General features: G+C 38.8%; 1 protein-coding gene across 8 annotated transcripts in view; it reads left to right on the top strand.

The window, feature by feature from the left end:
- The window catches only part of TENM1 (teneurin transmembrane protein 1), a 579,830-nt gene that overhangs the window by 302,833 nt on the left and 249,403 nt on the right, over positions 1–27,594 (top strand). Inside the window, exon 3 of one of the 8 annotated variants that reach the window (XM_057425124.1) lies at positions 18,728–18,792. The exons of the other annotated variants lie outside the window; for them this stretch is intronic. The gene's annotated coding sequence lies outside the window, so the exon portion shown is untranslated. The remainder of the gene's footprint in view (positions 1–18,727; positions 18,793–27,594) is intronic. 8 annotated transcript variants of the gene reach the window in all.

Raw genomic sequence — 27,594 nt, 5'->3', positions numbered from 1 at the left:
TTTTAGAGGAGAATTTTTTCCTAATATGCAGTCTAAGCCTCCCCTGGCAAAACTTGAGGCCATTTCCTCTTGTCCTATCACTTGTTGCTTGGGAGAAGAAACTGATAATTTTGCCTTATATCCAAATGTGGCTGATGCCACAAAGGTAGAATAAAAAAGGAAAGCAAATGAAGAGCTAGAGCCTGTTTAGCCATCATGGCTAATTTGTACTTTGTGTTTAAGAAATCGGAGGCTGTTGGGTAGGGGAGGTCTGAGTTGATGCTCTTGAGTTGTGAGTGGTACTGAAAGGTGAAGCTTGAGACTGGAGTGAAGGGCTGAGCAGAGGCCCTGCTTCTGAAAGAGAGCAAAATAGGTGAATTGAAACTATCCTACACTATTAAGGCTTTGAAAGCTGGGAGTGAAGACGTAGAGAAAAACCTGACAATCGCAGAGCAAAATGCATGTCTAGACCCAGTGTAAAATACGTGCTCTTGGTTTTTTGTTCAGTGAACAAAGGTTTGGCTGTCTGTGGTGTTGTGTTGGTTTGGTTTTTGGTTTTGTGGTTTGTTTTTTTTCACTAACACCACTGAAGTTTTTATTTGTTGATATATAGTGCTATTTCTAGAGCCTTTCAGATCACAAAAAGTGATTTTGTGGTTTTTTGTTTTACTTTTTTTGTTAGCTTTTTGCCACCTGAATCCTCTGTAGGACACAGATGATGTACGACACAGATGATGTACGACTGAAGAGTTTTAGAGAACTCCTTGACATATTTTAAAATAATGATAAATGGGTTTAGCCTGAAACAATTTTTTTTCCTGCAAATTTGACAGTGACTGCAAAATACACTAACGTATTTAGGTCTTGCTGGTTTAGGTTTCTCCCTTCTAAAATACTGTCTGTTCTGTTATCCATAAAATGTCGAGATGCAGACCTAAATGCTAGCTACCAACCTGCCTTCTCAGAATCTCTGAACCACTTGCAAGCTAGATTTTTTTTTTTGGCATTTTAACATGGGTCAAAGGCCCATAACATTGGGATGCTACCACTTTTTACATAGTTTTATACCACATTCCCTCTGTAACTAAAATATGGAGCATGAGTGTTGCATTCTCTCCATAATTGCGTCTAGGCCATTGATTTCTGTCTGCCTTGTGTCTTAAATGCATTATTTATGTGTACTTGAGCCTTAGAAGTGCTGCAGATGCTTGTGTTGTGCACCTGTACCTGGCATAGTCTTTGCTTGCTGGTGTAGTATAAGAACGGGGATATTTGGGGGTTTAGTTACCCTTTGGAAAAAACTCCTGGGTTTCAGAGGCTAAGCAAGATTTGATGTTGAGTTAAACACAGCTTCTAAATTTTGCCATCGATCTTATTTCTGAGCTTTTGATAGTTGAGTATCATGATTTCTCTTCTTCCTTTTTTAACTTTAATAGAAAAAAACCCTCTTTGCTGGATTTCTGAATATATAGATTGTTGGTCAGACTTTATGCAGCTTTTAGTGGAGAAACTTTTTTTTCAGCCCCGTCATATTGTAGATTCTGTTCTCTACAATATATCTCATGGCTTGAAGATCAGTAGTAAACATAAAACAATGTAATAAAATATTTTCTGTTTCGGGCTATTTTGTTTGATAAACTGCTTTGCCAATCCAATTTCAGTCAGACTCTGCAACATGCACTTCAGCATGTTCTCATTAGAACTTTGATTTTTCTGCTTGCCCAAGTGTTTGGTAAATCCATGTTTCACAAAAGAAGTCACATGCTGTGGGATATTAAAATGCTTTCCAATTTAGGGGCAAAATAACCCCAACCAAATAAAACTCCAACTTTTTTAGCTTGCAGTTCTTCAAGGTTTTATTTTTAAGCATTTTTGATCTGTAAATTATTCATTAAAGTTAAAATAATGCTACATTACTATTTAAAGGTTATTTCAATCAATGTCCGAAGTCAAACAAATGCTATTCATAGTAAGCTGTTTTCTTTAGTGAATGTAAATACTGGTCTTCTGCAGCTAAAATGTGATCAGCATTTTATCATAATTTGTGAACACACCATCTTCAAGTTCTAAGTGAACATTTCTGTGAGCTCTTCCTGGCCACATCAGTGAATTTTGTTTCTGTAGCTGTTAAAATTTTTCGCAAACTTTTTGCTTCCCTTCAAGCTTTGACTCTTTGACCAGATCTCTCTGTGGCTTCTGGATCCTGAGTTTATATTTAAACAATGCATTAGTCTCTCTCGTTTCTTGGCACCTGTTGTGGGAAAGCAGTGGTTCCTCTCACTGGCAATGCTAACTGTTAGGGAAGCCTATCTTTCATATTTGTACATATGATTCTGCAAGTTTATTGTTTAAGTAGTTAAGGCATTTTGTATGGAGACTGTTAGTCCTCTTGAGCTAATACAGATTTTGACAGGACAGGCAGCACCTCTGGATTTGATACAGCAGTGACTCACAGAAGGAAGAATTTTAAGGGGAGTACTTTTTTTCTCTAATTTAGTCTGTCAGTAAATGCACATACACTGAAGTGCTCTGAGGTGGATAGGAAAGCTAGTGACAATTTGAAATTGCATTTCAGATATAGCTAGTCGAGGCTTAAAACTCTGTACACATTCTCTCTGTATTTATTCACACAGAAAGAAACATTTTCCAACAGGCTTTTCCAGTTTCCAGTGAGTCTGTACTTTCTTAAGTAGAGAGTTTTCAGCTATAAGAGAGTTATCTTTCATTTATGTTACGTTTGAAGGTTTGTGCTTGTTCTGTCTAATCCCGGTGAACTTGTCCTCAGTACTCAGGCCAAATTTAGATATGTTTACTCTGCTGGAAAGGCTGTTTCAGAGAAGAGGAAATTGTAAGCCTAATGACTTAAATATACAAAGAAAACTTTTTCTGTCTAGATTGGCAAACTGGTGCATTCAGATACACTTAAAGGCACTTGGAAAGAGAGAAATGCTTATTGAAATTACAGCTGTAAAGAAAAAAACCCTAAATTGTTTTGTAAATGCAGCTCACCAGAAATGATTTCTTAATCTGAAATCACAGGAGACTCCAGCCTCATCGTGCTCAGGATTTCTATGGTAAAATGTTACTGCAGTTGGCATAATGATGAAGGGAGCTCTTCTGGCCTGTTTTGAAGATGCAGATTTTGAATTCTTGGTAGCAATTAATACAGATCAGCAATAGCCATGGGCTCTTAAAGGATCAGTGAGAGAGAAATGACTTAGAGTTTCCCTTGTGGTAATATACACAGAAAAGAAAAAAAAAAAGATATGAATCTTAATGAGGGTTTACATTTGTAATAGATCAGAGCAGCTTCATGAAAAGGATTAACAACAGACGGCACAATATTAGTCATTGTTGCTGAAAAGTCTCCTATCAGGCATTTTGCTCACTGAAAACAAAACAACCTGCAGAGGTGACTGTAAACAGTGATGTGACTAATACAGCTGAATGTATGACTGGAAACCACAGACGAGCTGAATGACTTATCAGTGTAAGCACAGTGTTGACTGCCCTTAACGAAGGGAGAGAGAAGGGGAGATGAAGCAGTTCATACATAATGCATTGTAGAAAAATGAATTTCTGAAGCATTCAGTGTTTATATATAACATAGCACATGTGATAAGAGACTTCTAAGCTGAAGCTGAGCCTTTCAAGATTTTTTTTGCTCAAGATCCCAGGAGATACTTCATTTACTTTATTCTTTGTAGATCTTTTAAATAAGAGTCAGTATGCATACTCTAGATCTTATTTTGCAAAAGAGACTGTTCTGAACTATGAAATTCTAATCTAGACGGAAATCTGTTGTTGTCTTCAAGGTATGTTCTAGACTTTTGTTTCACTTTTTGTTTGCATTTTTGAGAACTCATCACTACATTATGGCTCAATGAAAAATTGAACCAGCTTATTATGATCAATAGTGAATGGTCCAACAGATCAGTAATCCAGAATCCTTGCTTATCAAGGTAATACATCCACGTAGCAGCAGATAATACATCTATATAGGGTTCAAAACCTGAAGGATATTTATTTTAATAATAATTTTCATTGCCCATTTTTGAATCTGTAATACTTTCATTGTAAGTATTTTATTTTAGTGTTACAGGAGGAGGCTTAGCATTCATTGCATACCACATTACTGAGAATATTTAATGATTCATTTTGTACTTTAATTTTTTTATGCATCTTCATATTTTTATTTTGTATTATTTTACATTGTCAGGATATGAGAACAGCAACATTAATTAAATTGTCTATGGTAATACTAAGGTCTTCCTCTTGAGTAAATGCGTTTTATTTATAGCTCAGTTGTGTGTATGAATGCATTGCCTGGCATTTGTCAACAATGAAATTAACCTGAGTCTACTGATAGCTTCCCTCTCCTCCAAATTTAATATGCAACTCATCCATAAAAAAATTTCTGTTGCCAGAAACATCTGCTCTCATAAGGATAAACCAGAAAATACATCCATATGTTCCTTTTATCTGAATAATAAATTTTTGGGTTGTGATTTTGGTTTTTATTTTCTTTTTCTCTTTTTTTTCCCTGAAATACATGGAGGTACCAAATTCATTGAGAAATACCCAAACATTAAATGTAAGATGGAGTTGTATTCTAATGTCAGCCATAAAGATGTAAATCTAAAATGGTTGTGTGTGTCCACTGAAGACCAAGTGGATCTATTTCTGTGCTTATGTTTAGCCTCCACGGTAACTTAACTGAAATGGATTGTATAAACATAGCAAGTGAAAGTGAGAGCATTATTGTGTCTGCAGAATTTTTTTATGTATGGGTGGAAGCAAATTCTGTGAATCAAATGTATGCAGTTTTATGGTACTTTTTCTTAAAAAAAAAAAAAAAAAATCCCCCAAACCCCCACCAACAAAAAAAAACCCAAAAACCACCAAAACCCACAAAGGAAAACAAAAACAAGGGGAAAAAAATTGACAAAACAAACCAAACGACCAAAAAAAAAAAACAAAACCAAACCTCTACTTTACTTTAGTTTCTGCTGTAGCCTTCATACATTAAAGACCTAGCAGAGCTTAAAGTAAGAACAACAATTCAGCATTTTTTCCTTCCTTTGAAATACAAAATTTAGTATTTTAAGTGCAGGTGAAAGAGTGTAGTTTTTCTTTTTTTTGGCAAAATAAGCTGACTTGGCAGGGGGAGGCACGAGAGGAAATGTTGTGATTGCTTAATTAACAAGGTTTTTTAAGAAATGTAAGAATATTCTCAGTGTTCTGTCACATTTTACTCCAAATTTGGGGGGGGGGGGGGGGGAAGGGGAAGAAGTGTCTTCTTTTTTGCCCTCCTTATAGTTTGGAGAACAAAGGCCAATGTCATAGGCTTAGGAAAGTAATTACTTCTTCATACTTGGGAAGTCAAGATAAAAAGAAATTATTTGATGCCCAAGTCAGTAGTTGTTGACTGCTCTGGTAATGGTGCTCTTCCTGGAAGGTTTCCCTCACTATCTGAAATTAGGCTGGCTTTATGTGATTTATACCAAATACAGCGTATGGCTGAGTGATTAGAGTAAGAGAACTAGAAACATCACTTCTAAATAGTTCCCATGCAGCCACAATGTCTGTGGTTGGTATGTGCCATCAGCTGTAGAACTGCTGTTTACATAGTCATTAGTTTGCATAAGTCAGGGTTCAGATTCGGTCTCTAGTTCTGATTTCAGTGAAATACTACAGAATTGTGGAGTTTGGGGTGTCTTTATGCTTATGTGAGATAAATACCACTTCGGCTTCAATACCATTTGTCTGTTGGCTTGAGTGTATATTGTTGTTAATACAAATGGAGACACTGTTATCTTTGTCAGTTCTCTGAGGAGAGGTTTGCACTGTTGAGATTGCTTCTTGCGTCCATACTTTATGTATGTTCCTTTGAAAAGGACTTAACCAACTTCAGTATGGATCTTTGGATCCTAGTCATCTCTGATCCACAATGCTGAATACTGTTGGGAAGTCTAGGAGTATGGGAACAGATGTCTGCTTACCATTCATCACTGGAGACAGATCTGTTCATCAGTGTTGTTGAAGCTGATTTCTTTCTTCATGCCTTGGGCAGAATCTTGACCTTGCTTTAGGAGAGGAGCTGGTCGTCAGGCCTTGGCTAGCAGACTGCTGTCAGGTGCAAGGTAGGAACATCCAGAAAACAGTGATACCATCTTCAGTACTGGTTGGACTAAGGTATGCCTGAAAAACGAGGGAGAGGAGGTTTGTCCCTTCTCCCATGCCATTCCATTTGAGTCAGTGATCAGTCATAAAGACAAGATGATCATTATTACTCTTCCATCAGCTAGAAAGTGCACTGACAGTGTTCATATGATTTTGTGAGTTTTTTTGGATGCGAAGAGGATGCATGCTTTTGAGAAGCTTTTTTAATCAGGGGAGCTCAGTTGCAGTTCTCTACTATACAAGACCAGGATTGAGTTGGGAGGGAATTGAGGTGTTGTGGCTCTGCCATCCTCTACAGAAACCTTGATGGTGAAGATTCAAGGGCAGCCATTTACCCAGGCCCCGTGGAACCCGGGCCAGTGAAAATCTTTTGATTTCAGTATCTGTGCTTCAGAGAATCTTTGTGATCAGATTACTGTGAAGAAAAACTGGAGTGTCTTTTGCATCTGCACTCTTTCAGCTATCAGTCAAAACAACTGGATAGAAGAAGGGGTTGATGTTAAATTCTACTTTTTCTTGTCTAATCAAGCCCAGTTGTTATACAGAACTGAAGCTCGCAGGGCGGGGAGAATGACTGGAGGGAAATCCTGAACTTTTGGGAGGTGATTGTGTGTGCCATCTTCTGCTGTGTGGTAGCAAATAGCAGTTCATTTCCACTCCAGTGATATCTGTAAGTCAATAGTGCCTGTGGGATCTTTCACTGTGAAAGGTGCCATATAAACGTAAGGCAATGATATTATCTTTATTATCAATTAAACTTTTAGTGCTCTGACAATCTGGCATGCGAGGTGCATCACATGAACTCTAGCTGTGATTATTTCCAAACACTATATAAAAGCAGATCTTGCTATACTAATCAAATGGAACAGGAGCAAGAGGGCAACAGAGTTATATCAGGATAAAATCACTTCAGCATCTTAGAATCTGCTCAGAAATATTGTCATTTTCTTTCTCCCTCTCCCCCCTCCATTACCCTCCCCAAGAGTTGTCTGCAAAACCTGAGCTTGCACATCCTGTATCTCTAGGGAGTTACTACAGCAGGATTGTTGGTGGCATTTGTGTAAGAAATTATACCGGAGGTAGCGCTGGAAATACTGCACGCTGCTGCAAGAACTTGAGACTTCATTTGTTATAGTAATTCCACCCCCTTCACCCACCCACACCCCCCAGGATGTGTTATTTTAGGATGATTATACTTCACATTTCTATTTATGTTCAAGATATTATAATTAATGTTTTATTTCTGGAGCTGTTCTCTATGCCTGCCTGTGCACATATTCAAGTGTTACAGGCATATTTTTAGGGCTTCTGTATGTTTTACATGAGCCTTGTCTACATCATAGTCTTTGTTAGAAGTATTCAGAAAACACACTTTATGGTTTGCACAAGGCTGATACATTCAGCATAAGCCAAGTTAACTTACTGGGTGAGTTATCTTTCCCCCTGACTTTTAACTGGAGGGAGGTGTTCTTACACGCTGTTGAGTACCGCTGTCTTTCTGGTTAGAGGTGACTGTGCGTCAGTGAAGGATGAAGTGAATCAGCATACCGTGCAGTGTTTCTAAAGCATCTGGTAGTGCTTCTGGAGGAACAAAGATTCTACATTTTTGCAGTGTAGCAATGTAATCAAGATACATTTACTAGAATTGTTTTGCCAGTGCTTCCCTTTGGGGGAGTTTCTCTCTCTTCTACACTTAATAACACAGTATATTTGAAGAATGTTTTCAATTTTTCTCTTTATAAAAATAAGGTCAGGTTAAAAATGGCTGTGCAAATCAAGGTTCTCCTGTCCAAGGTTATTTTCTAAGCCACATTTTGCTTGGGATTTATGTATTTCTGAACTCTAACAAGTTTTCTGTCTGTGAAGGTAACAGCAGATGTTCTGTAGAAGTGCTTTGCTCATCTTCTCCCCCTAGAATGTGTGTTAGGAACCCACAGAAATGGAGACTTAGGAGATCTGATTAGTTCCTGGATTACTCTTTGAAAAAAAAGAGGAATCAATTTATTGAGCCTTTTTTGAGTGTAAATTACTGGCATCTTTTTTGGTTAAATAACTCTCGTCAGCATCTTCAGGTGGGTAGCCAATGAAGAGCTGTCCTGTGATACAATATTTTACACATTTTCAGGTAAATGAAAGATAAAAAGCAACAGCTAGCATTTGAGACATTATGTAGATTTATAGTGCAGTTAGAGAACTTCAGATTCGTCTGTAAAGTGATGACTACATTACAGTGAAGGTTTTGTGTATGGGAATATTTATTTCATCTATGACACTTGCCACTGAATTACATGTAGTTCTTTGTAAATTTCTGCATGGATACTAGCAGTCTTTTTATAACTGAGTAATGCATACTTCTCACTTTGCAGGGAAGAAGTAATATAGAAAGGATGGGACAAATGTTTCTGAGCATATGGTGAATTTACTAGGCCTTCATGAATGATAAACCTGTTAGGGTTGCCTTAGTAAGTAGTTAATAAATATTTTCCATAAATTACCACTAATAGCTTTCTGGTAAGGTGTAAGCAGATAGGTTGATCTGCCTATACTGTGAGGGTGAGATACATGAGTAGAACACAAATAAGCCTATGTGAGGAAAATGTAGATGAGTCTTCTACATACTAATTTCTGCCATAGTATTTTGCTTAGGAGGCAGTAAATAATTCTGAATGGATTCCACAAGCAATAGGAGGAATTTTGCAGTCTTTCCGACTGGATAAAATCCTATGGTTTCGCTGTGACAAATGTGTTTTACCAAAGCTTACTGCAGTACCAAGTCTGTGTGTTTGCCTTCACGAAGTAGTGTGGATTGCAGTCCTAGAGACATCATTTTTCATCATCTACAAACATGAAAATAACTTCAGTAAGCACAGCAGCCTCATGTACTGTTATTGAAATGCTGCCATATCAGGATGTGCATCATGTATATCCATCTTTAAAAAGAAGAAGGAAAAAGGAGAGAGAAGGAGGAAAGACCTAAATTTGGAAATATTTTTGTTAAATAAACCAATTTTTTCCCACCAGGTGGAAATGCTGTTGAGAAGATCATTGATGGTTAGTGTCTTTCTGTTTTAAAGCTGACCAACAGTATTGCTGCTACATGTACATACGCATATTTTGAGGTTTAGTTGTTTAATCTGGAGATGGTTGTGTTATGTTATCAATTAAAACATGTATTCGGTTTGTTTATTGAGTTCTCTTAGAATAACAGTGCTATTCCTATATCAGCTTTGTGGCAGTGCAGAGATAACACTTCAGATAAAAAAAACCTGGGATGTAGGTCTGCATATGTTTGTGTATTGAGATATATCAGCATTTATGAAAGAATTTATACAGTTTTTAGGTGTTAATTCTGATGTGTTTTAACTATCCTCATAACTACATGTCCTTGTAAAAAGCCCCTCACCAGCCTTCTTGTCAGTAAGTACTAGAAGTCTGCTGTAAAGTCTCCCTTGCTGCCCTTGAGCTTTATCAGCCCATCTTTGCTGGTGAGCACAAGGCTCAGCAGAGCAGCGCTCCTTGTTGACTTCTCTATCACTTGGAGACAGAAGTTATCAAGGCATTCCATGAACCTCCTGGCTTGCTTACTTTCTGCTGTATTGTCCTCCTAAGAGATACTATGATGGTGAAGACCCACATGAAGAGCGAGGAGCAGGACTTGTGAATGTGAAGCTGTACCTGTCTGTCTATAGAGGGCCTAATCTGCTCAGTTGGGCAGCCTGCAGCAGACCCCCCCAGTAATGTCCCCTGTCCCTGCCCTCCCTTAAATCCTGATCCAGAAGGTCTCAGTCAGCTCCTCATCCTTCCCCAGGTGTAGCTCCATGCACTCCAGATGGTCATTGAGCTAGAGGGTGACACCTCCTCCTAGTCACCCATCCTGTCCTTTCTGAAGAGCCTGTACTCTTCCATTCCAACACTTCAGATATAGGAGACATCCCACCGACCATCCATGATGCCAATTAGACCGTAGCCCTCCAGACATGTGCAGTCTCAAACTCATCTTATTTCCCATGCTACATGTGTTTGCACAGAGTCAGGCTGCCAATGAAGCTGACTTACTGGCTGGAGTAGCTGGAATTCATTTGTACTGCCCTTTAGGTGCTCTCCTGATGGCACTGGCATCAAGCTGGTAGGGCAGTGGATGGACTGAGGATCCCCTCCCCTAGCAACCTTAGTTGTATGCCTCTCATCGTATTTGAACCCTAGCCAGCATGTGACTTTGCTGTTAAATTGATAATTAATCGAGTATCCAAAGAGAAGGAATACAGGAAGCTTCCTTCTCTGGTTAGCTGTAACCATGGTATCTGAAACCTTGTCCCGCATAACTCTTTTTATGCCTTTTCTGTTTGCTTTTTTTTTTTTTCTGCCCCAGAAAGAGGTTTTATCAAAATTTCTACAGCTTTTCTGTTTGCAGTGACACCCGAGTTCATTTCTTATCATTGAGAATACACAGTTGGATTTTTCTTTAGTTTAGGGAAAAAGAAAAAAAAAAAAAGCCCATGTTGAAAAGGGAGATGAATGTAGCTCAGAAAATAACAAGAGAGTATCTGTGTGTGCTGAACTGCTATCTCATTGTATAATCCTGTCTCTTTGAAGGTTTAGCTTTTCTCTGTAGACTAACAGCATATATAGAAATGTCCGTTTAGTAGCACTAAGCTTTCTAGTGCTATTCTTCGGTGTGATAGAAGATTAAAAAGAAATATTTGGAAAGTGAATTAATTAGTCCGCAGTGCTTTGTGGTGGTGAGGTGTTATGAAGGTACTTGGCTTTAACAGAGCTCTGGGTTTACTGACTGTGGTAAATATGATGAATTCTGCAAAGTGGCATCTACCTCTTGGCTGTAGCTCACGGCCAAGGCAAGAGCCGCAGATTCTGTGATTATCAGTGGCTTCTCCGATAACCTTGGGCGAATTGCATACCCTGGCTGTACCTCAGGAACGCTTTTCTGTAAGGTAGGATTTTACATCTCCAACTGCTGCCTTTTTTTTTGCCCCACCAAGCCAGTTTTGGATGTGAGACTCAATATAAGGTACACTAAATCGACCACTGTGTTTAAAGCTTTCTCTGTTCAGAAATTGGAAAAAATTGTGGGAAAGAATTTCTGCCTCACATTGCAATACAAAACTTGTTTGCAATGATGAATAAGCAAAAGGTTCAACACCCCAAAATTCCATAACTGCCCCTGCAGTTATGTGGGCTTCACAAGGGACAAGAACAACTTTTCAGTCCTCCTGAAATATCTTGTGGTCCCCAAGTAACAGCCATGGTATGTGTTACCCAATTGACCATACACCAAGTGCACATATTCACCTCCTGATCCAACTGGTACAGTTTGCAGTCTGTCAGGAAGAATTGCTAAATCATTTATAAAATATCATGGTGATCCATACATAAGTTCTATACAAAGCATGTGAACCAGGTAGTTTTTACTTGTCTGTAGTTGGAATATGGTATCAGGTAACATTTAAAACATGTGAAGGAGTGTGATGCTGGAGTGTGGTGTAGAAATTATCTGGGCATATGCATGTACGTAAACACATATGATTCATATGTGTTACACATGACAGTGTTGCCACCTATTGATAGAAATCTAAACTTCACATTGATGTTTAGAATGTATTTTTTCCAACATAGTTAAGGTATCCTCATGAGACTAGCAAAGGATATATGTATTATTTATGGATGAATAGCTCTTACAGGCTCTAATCATGCCATAATGTTATGAAGTAATGGGTGCTGATCAGAAACTAAGAAAGGATAAATGTTATCAAAGAAATCTAAAGCTGCTGATGCTTTTGCGTAACTTAAATGTATGATCCCATTGTCAGTGGCAGCTCTTTGATAAACAAATTAGTGTGTCTGGTCTGCACCTTTCAAGCTGATCTCTGTAATTTTCATAGGGATAAAATGAACAGTGGAATAATGAGCTAAGTAAATTGAGGCAGTATTTATAAATGTATGACTGCTTAAGCTGTACTTCAAAAATGTGTTTGGAGTCAAGTTGTTCTCTATTAATTGTACTGAAGAGGAGATAAAGTTTTATTTAGAAAATAAACAAATACCCATTGGCTTTAAATCTGATACTTATGGTGAAAAATGAGTATTATTTGGAGAATAAAAAGCTAGTTAATTTGCATTTCTGTTTGAGAAGACTGTTTTGTTCTGAAGAAAAATGGTTTTGGTTTTGGAAAACAAATGGAAATTAATCAGAAGTTGTCCAATACATACTGGGAACATTTACATGAAAAATGGATAGAAAAATGTGAGTGCTGATTTATAGTTGGTGGAAAAGAAAAATCACCAGTGAAATATTGTTTTTGTAGCCATTAAGCTACATGAACACATGTGCAATTGCCTGTCATTCTCTTGAGCAATCAACATTTATTCTAAATTAGGGCTTTTTTCAGTATCTATCAGTATTAGCTCTGGGATAAGCCCTTTGATTTTGGAGCTGTGCAGCAAAATGTATGATCTTGTTTTGTCTTCCCTGACAAAAGATAAAGAACTATAAAGAATAAACTTATAGGTGAAAAAAAGATTATTGCTCTTAAATCCAGGGAAGTTCAATTTTGTGTACTCATTGTAATAGATCCATCAATTTGGACTACCTAGGTGGTAGCCCCAGAACTTTATTTCTGTGGTAAATACCATATATTAGAAAGGCATAGTATTTGTGATAGCAAAGTGCAGCTTCTTAGCTAAATTCTATGTCAGAGTTTTAATTTCTGCTTGTAGCTGTAACATACATCTGTATAACAGTTTGTCATACAGATATCAGCATGTAAAAATCAGCAAGTCGTAAGAACTGTATGGCCTTATCTGTCTCTCATTTGTCAAGAGCTGATAGGAAACATCCGTATTGCTTGTTCAATCTGTTAACTGTATGTATTCACCCAAGCTAAACTGACAAGTGGAATGTACCCAATAATACTAGACTATGGAGATGACCTTTGCTAATAAGGCAGTCCAAGTTACATCGCATGTGGTGTACACTGAACCACTTCTAATGAAATGGTATTCTGAAATGGCTTTGTACCATTTAGTCATATTACTATCACTATAGATAAAGGAGAAGCAGCATATTTTCTTGAAAGTAATCTTAACATTTCACAGAAAGTAATTCAAGCAATAGATAATATTGCTTGAATTGTTGAAGGAGGTGATCCTGCCCCTCTACTCTGCTCTTGTGAGACCTCATCTGGAGTATTGTGTGCAGTTCTGGTGTCCTCAACATAAAAAGGACATGGAACTGTTGGAACAAGTCCAGAGAAGGGCCACGAGGATGATCAGGGAACTGGAGCACCTTCCGTATGAGGACAGGCTGAGGAAGTTGGGGCTGTTCAGCCTGGAGAAGAGAAGGCTGCGTGGAGACCTCATAGCAGCCTTCCAGTATCTGAAGGGGGCCTATAGGGATGCTGGGGAGGGACTCTTCATTAGGGACTGTAGTGATAGGACAAGGGGTAACAGGTTAAAACTTAAACAAGGGAAGTTTAGATTGGATATAAGGAGGAAATTCTTTCCTGTTAGGGTGGTGAGGCACTGGAATGGGTTGCCCAGGGAGGTTGTGAATGCTCCATCCCTGGTGGTGTTCAAGACCAGGTTGAACAAGGCCTTGGGTGATACGATTTAGCGTAAGGTGTCCCTGCCCACGGCAGGGGGGTTGGAACTGGATGATCTTAAGGTCCTTTCCAACCCTAACGATTCTATGATTCTATAATAGGGGAAGATTTTTTTTTTTTTGTTGTTGGGCACTAATGTTTTTGAATACAGTCTTGTCTTTTGGTTTGTGGAAGGAATGGGAAAACCTTGACACTTGCATGCCCTAGAAGTTAAGGCTTCTGAAGCACCTTATTTAGGGGTCTGATGTGTTTATTAGGAATGTCCAGCTTTAAAATGTATAACTTTTTAAAATAAGCCTGTAAAAATAATAGTTGGCTTAAAATGTATCTTTTTAACTACTGTAATGCAGTGGAAAAGTTTAGTATACATAGTAACATGTGAGAGATGACATTTCATGTACATACTTTTCAAAAACAAAATTGTATCATTATTAATCTTCAGACCTTTAGCTGAGCTATGTCCAGACCTTGTTATGGTATCCGCAGTCTGACAAACAGGGAACCTTTCTGTGAAGTGGGAGGAAAGGATTTGTGGCATCTTCAGGATGAAAGAATAACCATAGAAGGGAGCAGAGAATATTGGAGAAAAAGGCTGCCTGTAGAAGAGGAGTGGTTCTGAAATTTGGGGGTTTCAGTTAACTGCTAGTACAGGAGGTTGCTGTAAGAAGAGAAGTCTTTCTATTCCTATTGAAATATTGTTTATCTTATTTCAAATGACAGTGAATTTGAACATGCGAAGAAATATGTTTGTTTTGAAAAAAAGGATTAACATGGCAACAATTGTAGCCCCTGATAGCTTGCTTAAAGGTCTTGTTTAAATCTCTTACTAGACTTAGAAAGATATTTGTTTCCTTTATGAAAATGATAGGTTTAGAGTCTTGCAAGGGAATATTTGATGAAATGCTTTGTATTGTATTATCCACTTGTGGATTAAGATTACTGAGCTGCTGGAAAATGCTGTGGTAGTCCAGAGTTCACAACCTTAATCTGATTAGTCTGTTTCTAATGATTACCTTGGATTTATTTATTTATTTTAAATCTGGGAGACCTTAACTTCTTGGGAATCTGTGCATCTCTTCAGAGATCAACCTAATCCTGCTAAAAAAACCTCTGAATTACAAAATCTAAACTGACTCAGGAGTTCACTGATAAATGTTACTCAAACAGAAATAATCTTTTATTGGTTAGCAGTGTAGAGGACTGGATGTTCAACTGGAAAACCTGACATTTAGGAGGCCTGTTCTTTGTTTCTTTAGTTATGTTCTTGGAATAATATGGACCTGATGCAAAGTACCATGTGGTTCAGGCTGTGCAGTCCCAATATCCTGATGTTACTGTTCTTGTCAGTGCGAATCAGTAGTGATAGATTTCTGCATGTTCTGTTGTCATTGATTTTTCTCAGTCTGTGTTTCCTGAGCAGGATACTTCTCATGCGCAGAATGCTTCATTTTTTACACGATTCTTAAACAATCCAGTTAACTTTTCACAAATGTATTTGTTATTGAAGTTTAGAGATTAAATTTATGATATGAGAATGAGTATCCATTAGCTAAAATCTCAACTAATACTTTTAAAGTTAGCCACACAGATGACTAAATGCTTTCTTATCCTGTCAATGCAGGCAATACATTTACACCAAAGGATTATTTTTAATTAGGAGCGCCAGTATTCCTAGCAGATCTATTTTCCATTTTTATGTGGTAATGAAAATGTATTTTGTGTTATATTTGGGTTTCTTGTTTTGATGTAAAAAGGCATTTGATAATTATTAAACATTTATTGATCATTTCTTATAAACATTTGACTTGGAAAATGATAATCAGACTAGATTAGTAAATTGAAATTTGGTAGATAAACACATGGCACTCATTAATTTAAATCTTTAACTTCCAGTAAATATGATAATGTTTATTACATTCCACATTTCAGCCAAGATATTTATGCTATAAGAATTCAATTCCTCATGTTTCCTTTTGTGTTTGAACTCATCAGGGAGATAAATTTACTTGGTGTTTTGGTCAACTGATTAATTTGGGATCTGTGTGCACCAACATTTGGATGTTACCCAAAAAAAGTAATGAATTCCTAACTCACTTTTTTAACATTTTGGATGATACACACTTTCACTAAAATACTAACTTGTCTTTTACTTCCCTTGTTCTGAATAGATAAAGGGGGATTTTTTTTAATTCCAAACTCACCTAATACAGTTTGTTATCTGAATTGCTTTTGGACTGTAATACGGCTTAAGATGGTTTAAAGCCAAATTATTGAAGTAGCTCAGCCTCCAAACATCTGTGGTTGTAAAAGGGACCCTCTCAAGATGCTAATAAGACACTTTTTTTTTTTTTTTTTTTAGTATTTCTCCCAGTGCTTTTGCAATGGCTCTCTTTAGTGCTTTTATTTGAACTTCAAAGAGCAAATCACAGGATTACATTGCTAAATGCATTAAGTTGGAGTCTGAACTCATTTATGCCACTGTGCGTCAGTGTAATGCCCATCGAGATTTAGAGGAATGCATGTGGATTTACAGAAGAAATGCAGATTTTAGGAAAATGCAAGTTCCCACCGCAGGAAAAAAAAAAAGGTATTTCAAACTTTCATAATCAATCAGGTGGTGGGTATGGCAAGTCCTGCAGTTTCACTGTATTTGCTCATATTCGAAATATTATTTAGGGATAATATTGAGGATGTCCTTAATTGTGTAACTTGTAAATTTTGAATCTTAATGAGCTCATTTTTCCAGTAATAAATTATGAAACTATGAAGTAAGAAAGCATTCACAGTTCCAACTGCTGTGTTTCCTACTGCTTAGTTAGTACAACCACATTTTCCTTGTGTTTTTTCTTTAATATACAAAAAGTCCTGTCCCCTGCTGAAGTGGAGGGTTGTTTATTCTTTTGTCTGTTTTGCTAAGGTACCAGCGTTACAATGGTTTGAACACCTACTAACTTCCTAGATGCTGTATTTAAGTGAGAAACTTAAGTAGGATTGTCACTTTAAAGAACAAAAGACCTTTTTACTTTGCAACATTTTACAAGACTACTGTCGTTTGACTTAACAAAAAAGGTTTGATGAGCTAGAGGGAAATCATGCTTTATTCTCAGTAGTTTTAAGAATTCAGGTTTCACAGAGAGTCCCAGATCGATGTGTTGTCGAGGCATGACTTTTCAAATGTAGAATGAGCTGCTTGTTTCAGTAAGAAGAAAATACCTGGACTACTGAACTGACCTGGAAGATCAATTGAAATGGAAGAGTTCAAGAATAATGAATGCTTTAGGAATTAAAGGTGAACTCAAAGTATTAATTAAGGGGCCAAGAATTTAAATAGAAACACCTGTGTGTTCTGACACAAGCAGCTCACTGGCCATCTTGGTATTAGAGGTAGCAGTATCTTGAAACTGATCTGGTGAGCCCTGGAATCCTTGGTCCAATTCTCCATGCGTGCTCATCCTTAAGTTTATTTAAATCGATTGAGTGGTGTAGTTGTATTACTAGGCAGCAGGATCTGTTACATAGAGCTTAGTGTAGCTAAAGTTTAACTTTTTTTTTCTTTTTTTTTTTATATTTCATTAATTGCAGAAAAAGAAACTAAGTCTCTTTTCTCAGTCTACTGATGGTAATTTTTTTCCTTCCTTCAACTTTTCAGCTATTTCCAATAACAAGTTGACTGTTTCCTTCTTTTTGTTAAAATGGCACTCTGTCAGACCCATTCAATGTTCTGTTGCCTAAATATATAGATCAGCTGAAGCCACTGGAAGAATAATTATTTTCCCTTCCAAGTGTTCCAGCTGGGATGTCACCCTGGGACCAGATTCCTCCTGTTCCCAGAAAAACACATGCAAAACAGTGCAGGTGCTTTTCTATCTTTGGTTTTCTGGCAGCATCTTTACCACATGTCATTCAAAGTTGACTGTTGTAAGGATTGTATGTAGGAGTAAGAATAAGAGTTTGATATTTATTTATTTATCTGTGATTAGGTCTCCAGTCCTGATTAAAACTTAGCTGAAAGTCTGTTAATAATGTGTTTGAGAATTGTTGGAGCTGAAATGAGGAATAGGCCATCTAATGACCGTTTTAATAGCGAATTTTATGTTAATGTTTATAGTTTAGACTGCACATTTCTTTTCCCTTGTAATTTTATAAGGGTAAGATACAAAAATATAAGTAGATTTTGCGTGTTGGAGGAATTTCTATGGTTTTTGTAGCAAATAAAAATAAGTTTAAAACCCTTCTACTTGCAGTACATTTGAAGCCTAAACATATATATTTGTTTGTAAAAGCCATAAACAAATATGACCATTTGAAAGCTAGATGCTTAGGAAGTGAGCATGTGTTGGAACTTGTGTTCTAGTAGTATATACAGACTTCTGGTTTTAGCCAAATGATTGCATTCTGCATTTCCTTTAGTTTGGGTGGGTTGGTTGGGTTGGGATTTTTTGGTTTATCCTGAACAATGCACTTTGGATCCATAATTATACAGGCTACTGTAGGTGCATGTGAAGCCTCTATTTTCTTTGGTCATCTTCAGAGGAATTAGTGCCGTTATTTCTCAGCTCTTTTTTTATATTATTGGTAATGAGATCCTATCTTTAGTTCACAGTGAATTCCAAAGCCAGTATTGGCTTCCAAAAAAATTCACCTTGACAGATTACCACAGGGGTGTTGGAGCAATCAATATATGTAAACAATTGTTTAGACAATTTTGCACAGTATTTTCAATAAACAGTAGCTTTGTCCTCTCAGAAGTATATAGGACTGGTATCTCTTAATGCAGGCGTAGCCCCAGACGTATTTCACATGCTGACAGTCACTTGGGCATGAAGTGCTTCTAGATGTATATAAAGGCCTTCAGCTAGTCTTCAACCAAAGATTTCTTTTTCTGTGCAACAGAAGAAATTACTATTTTATTTTATTTTGAATGTTTGGCACTTTCCATTTCTTTTCAGTGTAATGTAATAGCAGAAGCTCAGATTTAAGCATTTAAGAGAGCAGTGTTCTTCACAAGATCAACGTAATGCACGTTTCTAGTCTGTCTCCTTTCATGCCTATAGTCCAATTTTACCTCCATGTTACTAATGCCTTCAGTGCTAATGTAACAAACAATGTGCTGGGAAAATAGTAGCATTTAAGAAGGTGTCTTTAAGCTACACAACTTTCCTTCTTAGGCAGATGAGATATTGATTTGAGTCATCTTTAGTTAACAGTTTATAGAAACCTTCTTTCCACATAGTTAATTGCCAAACATTGAAACTCCTGAACACCTAAATGCACTGAAATATTCAGAATTCTCTCCAGATCAACAGTGATGCCAGATGCCTTCTAGGAAGCTTATTGATGTGGCTACTTGTGAGCTAATCTATGTGTGTAAGTAATGATTTGTGTGTTCTTTTGCCTCTGAACTTATTTTTAAAATATAATACTCTGTTGCAGATTTATAGTGTCACTTTCTTCAGGAACGATGTTCGTCATTTAGAAATCCTCCAACACTGGCTTGCTCTGTTGTGCAGATCAGCAGTGGCTTCACTAACATCACAGCTACGTTTTTCTGCTTCCCCAAGCGTCTTGTTCATATAAAGCAAAGCACAGTTGAGATACCTGTGCTCAGTCTTTTCATTACCATGCTGTCCATAAAACAAGACCAGACATGCAGATTACTGCACAGAATGGAGGGGGGATATGGGGTCTGCTGCAAAGCGGTTATTTTACACAAGACAGCATGACCTGGAGTGAGTAAGTGTGCAGGGCATATTTCTTCCTGACCTTTTACATGATTGTGTGGTGGGGCAAAATGCAGCCGCCAGTGACCAGTTCTGCTGGCAAAGGCTGCTTGCAGCTTTGCGTGTTTTCAGGTGCATACAAATGTAACAAACCAGGGTTTGAAACTATGGGGTGAGAGTTAATGGCCCTCTGCAAATGAAAGCAAGTTTTTTGGAAAAAATGAAATCCCTAGCAGAATTGAAAGGCAGATGCCAGCCTCATAACCTCAATAAGGAGGCACTTAGTAAGGAAGAGTATAAAAAAGGATGTCCACTGAACCAAGTATAATGCAATTCAGCCATAGGTTAAAGGAAGGTCATTTTCTTGCCTTCTTGTTTAGAAAGAGATAGCAGAGCCCTAACATATAATTGTGTTCTGTGACAGTAAAAGGAACCTTTTGGTACTTTGGGAAAAGAAAGTGACATTTTTCTTGCTTATGAAAGAAACACAGCTTCACATTAAATGTGTGCTACAGTGCTCCCAATGTAAATAGAATTAGCATGAGTGGAATTGTTATCCTCACAAAGTCCCTGGGGAAAAATGATTCACCAAGACAACAGAACATCCTAATACTAAGGCGGGGATAATGATTCTGATTTTTTTTTTTTTTTTTCAAATGCAGCTACTATAGGGGTGTGTGTATATACACATAGCCTTAAAAGCAACAGACAAGAGCCACATATTTCAGTTTCAACCTCCTCTTTCTTCTTGCTGTGATTTTTCAGATGAAGAAAGGGAGCTGAGCTAAATGGAGTCATTGCACGAGTGCTAAGGAGAATGTATTCTTGACAAGTGCTTTATCAGGGTGGTCATCGCAATAGTAATGTATTAAATATATGATATAAGGGCTTAAGTAGCTGAGAGTTTTGAGACCTGTTCCAAAAAAATTAACTGGCACAGTTTCATTTCTCCTGACTGTACACAGGGTAGGGTTGTAGTTGTCTTGGTCTCCCTTGGTAGTCGCTGGGGATAGAGGCTATTGATGTCTTTCTGGTGGTTCATCTTCCTTCCAGCAGCTCAACAGGAGAGTATGGGGCACTTGATTTCTTGGATACCTCCGCTTAGTTTCCTGTTTATCACAGTATCACAGTATCACAGTATGTTAGAGATTGGAAGGGACCTCGAAAGATCATCTAGTCCAATCCCCCTGCCGGAGCAGGAACACCTAGATAATGTTACACAGGAATGCGTCCAGGCGGGTTTTGAATGTCTCCAGGGAAGGAGACTCCACAACCTCCCTGGGCAGCCTGTTCCAGTGTTCCGTCACCCTCACTGAGAAGAAGTTTCTTCTCAAGTTTAAGTGGAACCTCTTGTGTTCCAGTTTGTACCCATTACCCCTTGTCCTATCATTGTTTGCCACTGAGTAGAGCCTGGCTCCGTCCTCGTGACACTCCCCCTTTATATATTTATAGACACTTATAAGGTCACCTCTCAGTCTCCTCTTCTCCAAACTATAGAGACCCAGCTCCCTCAGTCTTTCCTCATAAGGGAGATGCTCCACTCCCTTAATCATCTTCGTTGCCCTGCGCTGGACTCTCTCCAGCAGCTCCCTGTCCTTCTTGAACTGAGGGGCCCAGAACTGGACACAATACTCCAGATGCGGTCTCACCAGGGCAGAGTAGAGGGGAAGGAGGACCTCTCTCGACCTACTAACCACCGCCCTTCTAATACACCCCAGGATGCCATTGGCCTTCTTAGCCACAAGGGCACAGTGTTGGCTCATGGTCATCCTGTCGTCCACTAGGACCCCCAGGTCCCTCTCCCCTACACTGCTCTCTAACGGGTCGTTCCCCAACCTATACTGGAACCTGGGGTTGTTCCTGCCCAGATGCAGGACTCTACACTTTCCCTTGTTATATTTCATCAAGTTACTCCCTGCCCAACTCTCCAGCCTGTCCAGGTCTCGCTGGATGGCAGCACAGCCTTCTGGCGTGTCAGCCACTCCTCCCAGCTTAGTGTCATCAGCAAACTTGCTGATAGTACACTCAATTCCCTCATCTAAATCATTGATGAATATATTAAATAATACCGGTCCCAGTACTGACCCTTGAGGCACTCCACTAGTTACAGGCCTCCAACTAGACTCAGCCCCATAGACTACAACTCTCTGGCTTCTCTCCTTCAGCCAGTTCGCAGTCCACCTCACTACCTGATCATCCAGTCCACACTTCCTCATTTTAGCCGTGAGGATGCTGTGGGAGACTGTGTCAAATGCTTTGCTGAGGTCAAGGTAGACCACATCCACCGCTCTGCCATCATCCATCCACCGTGTTATTTCCTCATAAAAGGCTAAGAGATTGGTCAAACATGATTTCCCCCTGGTGAAGCCATGTTGACTGCCCCTCATAACCTTCTTATCCTTGATATGCCTTAAGATGGTACCAAGGATAAGGTGTTCCATCACTTTCCCAGGGATGGAGGTGAGGCTGACCGGTCTATAGTTACCCGGGTCCTCCTTCTTGCCCTTTTTGAAGACTGGAGTGACATTTGCTTTCCTCCAGTCCTCAGGCACCTCTCCCGTTTCCGAAGACTTGGTAAAGATGATGGAGAGTGGTCTAGCAATGACTTCTGCCAGTTCCCTCAGCACCCGCGCGGTGCATCCCATCTGGACCCATGGATTTATGGATGTCCAGATTGCTCAACTGTTCTCTAACCCATTCCTCATCGACTAAGGCAAACCGCTCCGTCGACCTGACTTCATCTAAGGTCTCAGGGGTACAGGGCTCTTCAGGACTGCCCGCAGCAGAGTAGACAGAGACAAAGAAGGCATTCAGTAACTCTGCCATCTCTTTATCTTCTGTCACCAGGGCACCCATCTCGTTCATCAGTGGGCCTACATTGCCTCTGGTGTTAGTTTTGTCTGCCATGTATTTGAAAAAGCTCTTTTTGCTGTCCTTGACCCTTCTTGCCAGGTTTAATTCTAAGGATGCCTTAGTCCTCCTAGCTGCCTTCCTACATCCTCTAGCAGCAGCCTTATATTCCTCCCAAGTGGCCAGCCCCTCCTTCCATGACCTGTAAACTCTCCTCTTCCACTTGAGCATACCCAGCAGTTCCCTATTTAGCCACGCAGGTCTCTTGGCCCTCTTCCTTGACTTTCTACGTGTCGGGATGCTCCGATCTTGAGCACGGAAAAAGCAGTCCTTGAATGTCAACCAACTATCTTGGGCCCCTTTACCTTCAAGCAGCCCTGCCCATGGGATTTCCCCTAGCAATTGCTTGAAAAGGCCAAAGTTTGCCCTGCTAAAGTCCAGGGTTGCAATTCTACTTGGTATTCTACTAGTCCTGCCACACAAGATCCTGAACTCCACCATCTCGTGGTCGCTGCAACCAAGGCAGCCCTCAACCCTTACTGCTTCGACCAGATCCTCCTTGTTAGTGAGGATGAGATCCAGCAGCGCTCCTCTCCTGGTCGGCTCATCCACCATTTGCAGGAGGAAGTTATCATCCATACACTGGAGGAACCTCCTGGACTGCGGCTGGGTTGCCGAGTGGTCCTTCCAGCAAACATCAGGGAAGTTAAAATCCCCCACGACGACCACGGCCTGTGACTGTGAGGCCGCTCTCAGCTGCCTGTAGAAGGCCTCGTCAACTTCCTCACCCTGATCCGGTGGTCTGTAACAGACACCTACAACAGTATCCCCCCTGCCAGCCTGCCCCTTAATTCTCACCCACAGACTCTCAACTCGCTCATCATCTGTCCCTGGACAGAACTCGGTGCATTGTAGTTCCTCCTGCACATAAAGAGCAACCCCACCACCCCGCCTGGCTGGCCTGTCTTTCCTGAAAAGGACATAGCCTTCCATGACTATATTCCAGTCATGTGAGCTGTCCCACCACGTCTCTGTAATTGCCACCAGATCATAATCTCCTGACTTAACACAGGTTTCCAACTCCTCCTGCTTATTTCCCATGCTGCGCGCATTGGTGTACAGGCATTTCAGGGAGTGAGCTGAGCACACCGATTTCACCCTAGGATTGTAGGAGGCCTCCCAGTCTTCATTAATTCTGGAGCGCTGCCCCACTGGGGCAAGCCCAGCTACAAGCCCATCCCCCTTCGAATCTAGTTTAAAGCTTATTGGGAAAAATGAGTTGCAGCAAACTCTCATCTACTTTTGAACTGAAATTGGTTATTGCAGAATATTGGTTTCCAAAAAATTTGCCTGCTTCATCTGTTTTGTACTGTTTGTGAAAAGACTACTCTTGATAGTGGTGCCTAAATTAGAAGAAAGGACAGTATCTGTATCAGAAGTGCTTGCACTGAAAGACCCGGGGAAACAGGAATTGAGGAATTGGTCAATAACTCCTCATTGAGATGGTTTTGATCCTGTCTAGGACTGTTAAGAGGTCCTAATGAGAAGGTGCTTTCTATAGTAATGGTTTATTAAATACCACAACTGCTTGTTTTTCAGAAATATTTTTTAATAGAAATGTTTATTTTCCATTAAGGAACTGGTTTTGGGTTTGTTTTTTTTGTTTGTTTGGTTTGTTTTTGGGGGGGTTATTTATTTATTTTTTAATACTTCAAACCTTGTGTGTGCTTCAGAGCAGTTACTGTAGTTCTTGGCTTTTTTTCATACCTAATTGAACAAACTCATGTTCAACCTTCAACCTCTGTCTAAATTTGTTTGGCTGAAACTCCATTTTCTCTCTTCCACTATCAGGGAAAGCATACATGAGAAGAAAGTAATCAGCTTATCTAAATTAGCTCTACCAATGGGGGAAAGAGGGACAAAAAAATAAGATTTCAGAGGCTGATTTTAAAACCAGGCAAGAATGCAATTGCAATTTACCATGTTAGACTTGTTTAAATGTAAAGTCAGTGCCTACCTGTTAGTGTATTTTTGCAGAAGAAGTGCTATATGTTACGATAAAATCATTCACGAAGATGCAGGGAAGAGGCTACTTGTAATGAGAGTGCAAAAATTGTCCATGATGCTAATAGGCAGAATATGTAAAAATGTGAATAACACTTAATAGAGGAAATTATTTCCTGTTCTAAAGTCCAAATAAAAGAAGGCTCTGACATAAAAGGCTGTTATTCCCCAAATACAACAAAGGTATAATTGTATGTTTTTAGTCGTTACAGTTCCTTGTGTAGGTGAGCCTTTATACATAAATCTGGGGAATATTCTCCCTCTTCAGTGCCAGCACAACCTGCACTCTTTATGCAGTGCTAAAGAAAATGGTATAATAAATTTGTGAAAACCATAAGGCTGTGGATGGAAAATTTACCTTAAATTAATCTCTGCCAAGAAGGCTTCCACAGACTGGTAAAAATGGATAGATGCATAATATACTTGCAGTTTGCACTACAGAAGACTCATGGTACTTGCAGGAGAAATTTCTAGCAAACATCCTTTACAAAGGATTCTCTATTGAAATGAGAACAAAGGTTCCACTAGAAAGATCCCTGAGGATTCAGATGTACCTTTTCATAGGTGACATGCTGGTACAAGTCAGTTCTCAAGGGGTTGCATCAAGGCATAAATCAGCAGTAATTTCAGCCCTGCAAGATCATAGCACTATCGTGAACAGAAAGAAAATCAATCTGACTCCAGCTCAAATAATAGCAGTTCTGGGAGTCACAGTATATAGTACAAGTCCATTGGGAGGGTCTGCTTGTCAGAACAATGGCACTTGAAGACACTGAATACTTTGACAGACATCAAAGCAAGAAGAAAAGGAACAGTAAGATCAGTTCTCAAGCATGATGGTATCAGGCACGCAAATAGCAGCCTGAGTGATACTTCAAATGAAGGTGATGCAGATGTTGGTCTTGTGGTCAGGCAGTAGTCAGGTCTTCTTGCAAAAAGTACTTCAAATGCCTGAAGAGCTTTTTTAAGTTTTAACTTCGTAGGTGATGTCAAAACAACATAATAATTGATGCTATTTCTTCCCAGAGTTAGAAGAGCAGAAGTTAAGAAAACTTAGCATGTACACTGAAAAGTTCATTTTCTATGTGTAGTGAATAATAGTGGCATCATAGGACTTACATACTGCTGGGATAAACTGTTTGAATATCTGTATATTGAAAGGCAGAAAACTATAGATCCATATGCCTACTATAAGTGCCTCAATGTTTTGAGGCTATACTGGAAATAAACACATTGCTGAATCGATGCTGCTTGTAGAAATCCTGGAAGTTGTAATGTAGCAAAAATAAATGACCCCCAAAAGGTCATCAAGCTGGATAAGAACGAGCTACAGCAAAGCTCAGGAGTAGAACATACTGGAGTGATCCTAATAATTGGCAATATTCAGCCAAAGGAGCTAAGCTGGTGCCAGGGTTTTATTTCAGATATTTTTTTAGGTGGAGTATTTGGCCTTGCAAGTGGAAAATTGAGGAGGCCACCTCAGATCTGTCACAATATCTTGTGGGATCTGTTTCTGAGAGGAGAATGAAAACATAATAATAATGCCAGGAGCAAACAAACAGAAAAAACTACCATGCAAATTCCCTTTTTTGTGACTTTGTTCACTGTGCTGTCAACTGAACAAATCTTTTGTCTCATCAAGTGTGATGGCACTTAGGTTTGTTATGCTTTGATAGTCCATAAATACTCTGATGAATAAGTCTTGTTTGTTCAGTGAAGACTTATTCCCTTTATTCTAATTAGAAACAGGAAAAGTGAAAACGTAGTCAAAATTGTCAGCCGAATGTTTTTAAATGGCCATTGTCAAGGCATCCGAGTATCGGTGGCAATCTAATACTTGAACTGTTTTCCACATGTTGCATGGTATTGATGTGTGGTAAATTATTCTCATGCGCTAACCTTATTGTGGTACAAAATTTAAATTGGTATCTCAAAAAATTAATAATAGCAAAGTGGAACATGTTATTTTCAATTTTTGTAATCTCTGAGCAACTAAATTGGATTTTAAAAATTACATTGTTGCTAATTAGGTCTTACTGGGTCTTCTTAATTAAGCACACAGTTGGAAAAGAGACATAGTAATAATTATCTCAATTTGATGGCTGTACAATTTGCATTATCAACAAATAGCCAAAGCACGATTCAATTTTCTTGTCACATATAAATAAATACAATACTTGCTACATGTCGTATTTTCAAACAGCATCACTTCCAAAAGACAGTACTTGCTTATTTCTAGATGAAATGAAGATTCAGTTTTTCCTATTTGCATATACATTATTACATGTTTATCTCTCTGTTGTTAGATAAATGATAGCACTTACATAGTGTATGTATATATATAAAAATATAAAAAAAGTGATATTGTTTACCTCTTTAGTTCAGAAGAGGTCCAAAATGAAGCTGTTTTCATTGAACTTGGAGACTTCACTTAGTAACTTGATTTTAGGTTTTTACAATGCCAAGTTAGGCTCTTGAAACCAAAACAGTAATCATGATGGTGGAGAGCATCCTGAGTTTCCATTGGCAAATATTTTAACGCTTCATCTGGGTATGTTTAGTACAAAGAATTGCCTTGTATATGTTTGAAATGTCCTGAAGACTTCTGAGAGATCCATATGGGAATATTGATTCTGTAATCTCAACCTACACTTATATAGGCCAAACTTCCTTTACCTCTTTCCCTATACTCCCTCGCCATAAGTTGCAAAGGCATTTGATGATGTGCCCATGTGTTCCATACCGAATCTGTAGATGCCAAGTGCTTGGCTAGTTTTGCTTAAGCCCGGACTTTTTTCATGTTCTTCAGGATTCTTAGTTGAAGCATCAAGATGCTGGGATACTTTTCACAGTTTGAAATTAAAAGTTCACACCAGGAATTACTTTGCAATATAATCAGGAATTATATTCCCTAAAATACTTTTCATCAGAAAGATCTATAGTTGAGGAGGTAGTCTGAACCTGTCCAGGACATATCACCAATAATCATGATGTATTTTGTCCCACAGCAGCAGAGTTTGGTCTTTCGTGTTTGAACCTCCACTAATTAGGCTCACTAATATTAAATCGTGGGTTTCCGAAAGTAACCATTAGGGGTTGTGTGATTTTTAGAGTCAGTGGCAATTCTCCAAGTAAAGTGAAGGGCAATTGTTGGCCAAGAATTCTGTATCACAGTTGAGTAG

This window comes from Pezoporus wallicus, unplaced genomic scaffold (genome assembly GCF_028554395.1).
Source record: "Pezoporus wallicus isolate ANWC-B61680 ecotype Strahan unplaced genomic scaffold, APGP_CSIRO_Pwel_v1 scaffold_6445, whole genome shotgun sequence".
Classification (NCBI taxonomy): domain Eukaryota; kingdom Metazoa; phylum Chordata; class Aves; order Psittaciformes; family Psittacidae; genus Pezoporus; species Pezoporus wallicus.
Note: the sequence above shows the minus strand (reverse complement) of the source record. Positions and strands in the feature narration are given on the sequence as shown.